The sequence below is a fragment of the Montipora foliosa genome, chromosome 12 (assembly GCF_036669935.1).
Source record: "Montipora foliosa isolate CH-2021 chromosome 12, ASM3666993v2, whole genome shotgun sequence".
NCBI classification, from domain to species: Eukaryota; Metazoa; Cnidaria; class Anthozoa; order Scleractinia; family Acroporidae; genus Montipora; species Montipora foliosa.
Genome location: NC_090880.1, coordinates 29,582,749 through 29,590,248, shown reverse-complemented (window position 1 = coordinate 29,590,248; position 7,500 = coordinate 29,582,749). Strand labels below are relative to the sequence as shown.

The window sequence follows — 7,500 nt, the reverse complement described above, 5'->3', positions numbered from 1 at the left end:
TGCAAACAAGCAAGTGACAAGTAACAAGCGAGAAAGCTTGTATACCATGTCATAGGAAATAGTTACATATCACCCTGCACAAGCAATGTGGAATACAGCCGAATATATGCTGTGCAGTTATTGACTGACTGGTTAAATCTTTTTATTACTTGGTATAAAGGGCTTCACAGTACTGAACATGTGACATTGTTTGCACAAGGAGCCAGAGCCGGCCACATTTTTGCGCGGCCCATTAAAGAAATTTGAACGCAAGGTTAAATTCCTAGAATACTTTTTCTCACAGTCCTGGAACGAAGGTGTGAAAAAGCAACGTGATCCCAAACCACACGTCAATAATAATAAAACTGTAACTGTTCATTAAAGTTGTTAAGATCGAGATCACGTAGTGCAGTATGACACAGGAATAAAAATAGTAACAGTAGAACCGAAAGAGTTAATTCTTCATGTGAATTGTTCCATGTCTGTTTATATTATTTTCTCAACATCATGTCACACACCAGGCAGTTACTTTAATGTTTAAGTCCTCATTTCACAACAAAAGTAAATGCGATATTGCCAGGCTTGCGGATTTGTTTAATCTAACAGCAGTACCGCTAAAAGAGAGGGCCTATTTTCGTCACAATGAGGAGATATGAGCTTCCGCGTTTACTGGCTTGACGGCACAGGATAAAATTGCTTCAGTTGGGCAGCGTGCTGGCAGTCGTTGGGGAACGACAAGCACTGATCGGATCAAGAAGTCTTCTTAAATTCGAAGAGGGTGAGTGGTCGCGTAGAAGAGAATTTCAACTTACCGGTATATGGTGGCCCAATGTCTATTCGCAAGCAAAATACCGGACATTTGCGACAGAGATTCTTTCTCGGACACACTGCACTCGTGTAAATTAACTCATTCATGAGGATTTAGCGTAGTAACTTTTAGGTCTAGTGAAGAACTTATAAAAAAGGGCACTCGAATTCTCCTTCCCTCTTTCTCCTCTGATGAAAAGACAATAAAACATGTGCAATATATAGGATATGCACTTTAAACAATAAAAATTGTCAATGTCAAGTGTTTGTCTCTCTGTAAAGAATTCTCTATAGGGTAGACATTGAAAGCTATTTTGTTCAGAAAATTTGTTTCATTCATAAAAGGAGTAATTTCCAATAATGTACAAGTACAAACATTACTGTGACTTTCTTTAACTGATCTTGTGTTGCCTGAAAATAAACCTATAATGGTATGATATGAAACACCAAAACCACCCATTGAATGAACGTCAGTATACATATAGATAGTTATAAACTGCATGGCAACGACAGTGTCAGCAATTATTCGGTGCCCTTGAATTAAATGTGATTTTTGTCAGCCTTTTCAGGTGATCAGTTGTTTCTTTGTTGTACTTACATCCAGTGTAAGAAATATGGGAAACATAAAAATCCCAGTGAGTTAATAGATTGTATACCTCAGGTATATGCTACCCAAGAGGTTACAAAGTGAAATGGTGACACAGTGAGTTATGGATTGTATACCTCAGGTATATGCTACCCAAGAGGTTACAAAGTGAAATGGTGACACAGTGAGTTATGGATTGTATACCTCAGGTATATGCTACCCAAGAGGTTACAAAGTGAAATGGTGACACAGTGAGTTATGGATTGTATACCTCAGGTATATGCTACCCAAGAGGTTACAAAGTGAAATGGTGACACAGTGAGTTATGGATTGTATACCTCAGGTATATGCTACCCAAGAGGTTACAGAGTGAAATGGTGACACAGTGAGTTATGGATTGTATACCTCAGGTATATGCTACCCAAGAGGTTACAAAGTGAACTGGTGAAACAGTGAGTTAATAGATTGTATACCTCAGGTATATGCTACCCAAGAGGTAACAAAGTAAAATGGTGTGACAGTGAGTTAAGGATTGTATACCTCAGGTATATGCTACACAATTAATTATTAATAGCATAGCTGTAAATTTAATTTTGTATACTCTTTCGAATCAACTTTTAGGCCATGCTTTAACTTGCTTTTTCTGTGCAAATACTGTTGCAGCACATCTGGAACAATAACCTAGCGATCAAGTCCACAGAACTGCCTTATCTTGGACAATCAAAGAAATTAGATAATTTATATTTTGGTCAAATTGATAAAAGTAAGATTTGTCATCAAGATACTTTATTTGGGTGGGATTGACAGAGGTATTGACAATTATGGGAGACCAAAGCGAGATAATCTCCCAGGTGGTTTCTTCTGAAGTGTAACCAACCTTTCAGTGAAACCTAGTGTCAAAGGAGTAATCTTATTAAGTGCCCAGTCCAAAATTTAGCTTGCTCTGGCTCCTCTTGCATGAGAAACCAGTGAAGGTACATGTAGTTATACAGGTGACAAGGGAGTAACTACAGAATAACCGGCCACTATTGTGCTCTTGTAGTGGCATCGTTCGAAGAACAAGGCATCTGCAAGTGGCGAATAAGGGGCTGGGTATACAGAGATCCATATATTACATGTAATTTCCTATTCGTTATTATTGTTATTGTCTTAAAGGGCCTTAATACAATATAAAGTGAAATTACTAAGGGAGTAGGTCTGCAAAAGTAATGACTGTGCTGAGGCCCTCCTTGGCGTTTTGGGAAACGAGGGAAGATGGCTATTTTGAACCGGGGAACAGAGGAAAAATGACAAAATGTCTTAGGAACAAGGCGACATAAACAATTTTAGGGAGCAAAAAGCTGGGTACAAGTTTGAAAGTAAATTGGGCGGGGAACAAGGGAACAAAACTTTAAAATTTTAAGCCATTTAAACTTAAATCAGGTTTGTAAGTAAGATGACGACTTACCGAAAACTCCTCCGGCAGTCTTTTGCTTTTCGGATCTTTTGAATCTTCCCGCCCATTCGCTAAATGTAGCTGTTCGGCCAGGCCACCCTTTGTTCCAAACGTTCGTAGAACTCCCTTTACGTTTTGAAGAAGGTCTCTATTTTTGCCATGAAGTCTTCACCGATTAACCCTTTCGGAGACTGTCTGAGGTTGAATCATGTCACTGGCGTGTATCTTTCTGGCGAATGCTGATTATCTGACCTGAATTGTCGTTGCCCTTTCTTGCGGATTCCGTCGATGTTTACTGGGTTTATTTGGTGGAATGCGTGCCATTTCACCCGAAAAAAATGTTAAGGAATCGCAAAGATCCAATTTTGGTCGTCCAACAAGGGAAAAAGAGAGGAAGAGCACATGCATTGATCGCCCGCGCGAAAAAACAAACCAATAATTCAAACCGATCTCGTTCCCAGAGTCCTTGCGGCGGGGCAATTCATAATGGCGGACAAAGTTGGTGCATCATGTAATTATTGTGAAATGTCCACAATCCTTCTCTTTGTGCCAACATCCAATCACAACCCGTTGTGAGCCCAGTGCGATTCCTGGGGCGCTTTCATTTTGGGTGGAAAAACCGGGGAGAATTTTCTGCTTTAAAGATGCAGAGCAAATTTCCTCAATCAAAATATGGAACGGGGGAAAGTGTGTTCCTTTTGAGATTTCCTTTTCTGTTTTTCTCAAGAGACTGGATACTAATCACTTAAATAACAAATATGGCTGCCGGATTTTCGATCATTATTTCATAAGAAGTAATTCTCACCTGCAGCTACGGGCTATGAAAGCACCCACGTTAATTGACTGAAACCCGCACGATTAATTTGGGCAGCTAAACACCAATGCTATTTTTTTTTCTTTTTTCAAGGAGCATGGTAAAGTCTGCTTACTAGCCTACATTACTTTCTCAATCTCATTCTGTGCTGGGACTCCTATATCACAAAGGCCTTGATTTACATGTTATTTGCATGATTCATCCCAGCAATTTACACGAAATTTACGCAAAAAAACTATTTTATGGCCAGCTTGTGTCAATTTACATAGATTTTATGGCCTTTGCAATTGTTGTAAACAACTAAAACGGTCTAATCTTGTGAGGCACTAAGTACCCGTTTATATGGAGAAAAATTGTCCCGGGAAGAAGGGTCACTCGCTTACCGGAGTTACCCTGGACCAGCCAACTTTTCCTACATTTCCCTATAAAATGCGGTTTAAGTAAACTGTTTACATGAGGAAAAAAAATGGCTCGGCTAGAAGGGAAACCCACCTAGCCGGGTCACCCTTTGTCAACGGTAGGGTCGCCCTCCTGGCCAGGCCAACTTTATTCCATGTTAACACTTTGGCTCGCTCAGTGGAGTCAACTTGGTCGAGGCAAGATGATGAGAGAATGCACGAGTACTATCTTCCCAGTCTCCTGATGATCGAAACTGAGCCGGGCAGCTCTTGACTCAGGGGAAAAGGTTAGTTCTTTTCTCACATAAATGCTAGCTAAAGACCCGGCTGGGAGGGTGACCATCTTCCGAGGACAACTTTTCTCCATATCAACAGGGCCTAAGACTTGATCCAAGTCGAACTATTAAAACACATACCGATAGGCATTTTAGAGGTTGCAACCGGCGAACTTTTGATAAACCGAACTCAGTGCAACATGCAGGGCTAATTCAACAGTTTCCCACATAATTTAATTAGGTAATAAATATTCGACACTCAAAATCATCGTGAAAAGGGCATACAGATCCAAAACCATTTGGTAACTTAGACAGGACACGCATGATGATAGAGCGCAATTTACAGACATTTTATGAGACATGACCAAACGGCGTAAAATCTTTGTAAATTTTCGATTTATAGACATTTTTGCAAGATTTTATAAAGTCTGTAAATTTCAAGTATTTCCTCTTGTTGTAGCTCCAATAATTTATAAACATTTTACAGACATTTTATAGAGCTTTACTCAACAAAACTCTGTAAAATATCTGTAAAATAAATTTACAAAGATTTTATATTTATGGGGTTAAGTGTTAAAGTCTGTAAATTTATTATTTACAGACATTTTATGAAGTCTGTAAATGGTCCAAATTTTCCAGTGTTACGGACTGAAACCGAACATTGGGGTACTTGTGTTTCCATAAATTCGAATTTTGTGTGATTTCTGTCAAGCCACTTTCCAGTTGATTGATGTTTTGACAAGGCTTTGTTTCATTAACCAATCAAATAATTTTAAACATTCTTACAAGCCCTCTGATTGGTCCAAATTAGCGTGCTTTATCAGAGTATAAAGCACTGTGCTGACGACACCTCAGTTCGCCACAAGCAGCGCTCGCTTTGAAAATAAAGTAGAATTTTTGAAGAAAATTACTTCTTCTTTATCATAAAACAAATAAAGAAGCCTTGACTGTGCTCTGTTCTGTTGTAAAGCACTTAGGAAGCGGCTACAATAGAGCACTCAAGAAGTAGGGAGAAACACTCGCCTATCGGCTCGTGCTTCCCGACTACACTTCTTTCGTGCTCTAGCCGCTTCCTGCGTGCTTTACAAGAGAACAGAGCACCGTCAAGGCTTCTTTATTTGTTAAATACGTCGTTCTTAAAGGCGAGATTTCAAGTAAACCGTGTGAAGAAACAAGCGCACAACACACTGTAATTATCACACCTCCTTTTGTTTCTATTTCGTCTATGTTAATAAACGTGTGCGTGATACAAAATTAAATGTTTGGCTTTCGATTATCACGCGATATTTTTTTCTATCATTTACTTTTGGTTGTTATGCACAGCGATTCTCAATGGACTTTTAAACGAATATCATGCATCTTCAGTTCTATCTGGCAACACAGCCACATCTCAATAAACTTATGTTTTTAGCAATATATGAAACATATATTTATCCATCGCACCCTCAATTCCAAAGATATCATGATAATTAATTATATATCATCGATCTATTGACCAAACCTATAAAACTGACGCTTATCTATCGCCTTTTAATCCGGATAAACTACGGAATACACAAGGGACAACTCATTACTGCTATTGTTTAAAAATCACTCGCATATGCACGTGCACAGTCACAGGCCGTATTATTCTGCGTCTTCTCCAAGGATACTCATCTTTCTTTCGTCAAAATGACAGCATCGTGTATGCCTTATTCTTAAAGCAAGATTTGAAATAAGTTATGTTAAAAACAAGCGCGCAACACAATGTGTATACCTTGTTCCTAAAGCCGAGATTTTACAAACCGTGTAAAGAAACAAGCACGCAACACATTATAATTATCACACCTTCTTTGTTTCTATTTCAACTATGTTAATATTAGACGTTCGGCTTTCGATTATCACGTGTTTTTTTGTTTGTTTGTTTTGTTCTCTTTCTATCATTGACATTTGGCTGTTATGCACAGCAGTTCTCAATGCACTTTCAAAGTTAACGAATATTGTGCATCTTCAGTTTTCTCTGGTAACAATCACATCTCAATAATGCCCGCCATGTTGAAATAGAAATGCCTTTATGGCCACGTGCTCAAATAAACGTTGCCATTGTGACTCCAGTGGTATTTATTCGATGCCAATGAATCCATTGGAGTCCAATGGAACTCTTTCCCATGGCCACCGAGCGACGACAATAAACGTTTTACTAAGTCTCAAATGAATCAACTGCAGTCCAATAAAAACGTTTTCTTGGGCCTCCATACAAGAACAAGTCTGTAACGAAAGGAAAACTTGTCCATCCTGTAACCTCTTCGTTACTAATGGATCCCTTACTATTTTTATCACTAGACTTCCGGTTTTCCACTAGAACTTGAGTATACACGATTGGAGTCTAGTCGAGTGTATTGGAGAACCCTCGAAAACCTCTCTAGAACCTTACAGTAATGCAACTCATTTTGCCTACACTACATATAAGAAACATACAACAGTATAGATACAGGGGCCTATGGGTCAGCACACAGGCCCCCCAACCTCGGGATACTATTTATAGACTTTGTATGGGAAAATTAACTTTGAGCTTATAAATGCTAAAATAAGTTGTAAATGTAGAAATAAACTTCACTTACCTCTACGTACAGTTGTCCTCGTCTTTTCTGTGCAATCGGAGGGCAAACTTGTTTTAGACGGGTTTGTGGCTTTCGAATTTGTACGATGCCGTTAGGTTGTCATTTCCCCTCATAAAGAGAAGAAAGGATGGTGACTAGCGGCGACTTCGTCCCACAAATTGCTCTCGCATCACAAAGCAACGGTCCGAATCGCCATAAAAACGCCACAGCCTGATGACCAGATAAATTTCCTATCATATCAACCCAACTCCGGGACCACACAGCGATTTTTGGCGGATAAATTCCAAATAATGTTCGACTTTCTATAATCTTCCCATGCATTCAGCCAGACGTATGGCTACGGCCGTTAAAGTTCGATGGCGATCGTATTACCTTCTGCACTCTCATTGGACAATTTGGACAATTTGGGCTGCCTGTGGTCAGCGAAGACCTCAAACGCCGGTTTATTGAAGGAAGACATAAAATAAATATAGCCTACCATTCCTCATAGTACAGACATGTGTCTCCAGAGACAAACCAATTCACACTAAGTAGTGCGACACCGCCAGATACAAAAACCCAAAAACACTTGTGGAAAAAAAGGGAACGTTGACCCCGCCAACTGCG

General features: G+C 39.4%; 1 long non-coding RNA gene across 1 annotated transcript in view; it reads right to left on the bottom strand.

Moving 5' to 3' along the window:
• Positions 1–3,243, bottom strand: part of LOC137979522 (uncharacterized) — an 11,157-nt gene extending 7,914 nt beyond the window's left edge. Inside the window, exon 1 of the long non-coding RNA XR_011118356.1 lies at positions 2,820–3,243. This is a non-coding gene — a long non-coding RNA (uncharacterized lncRNA). The remainder of the gene's footprint in view (positions 1–2,819) is intronic.
• Between the last annotated feature and the right edge of the window lie 4,257 nt (positions 3,244–7,500).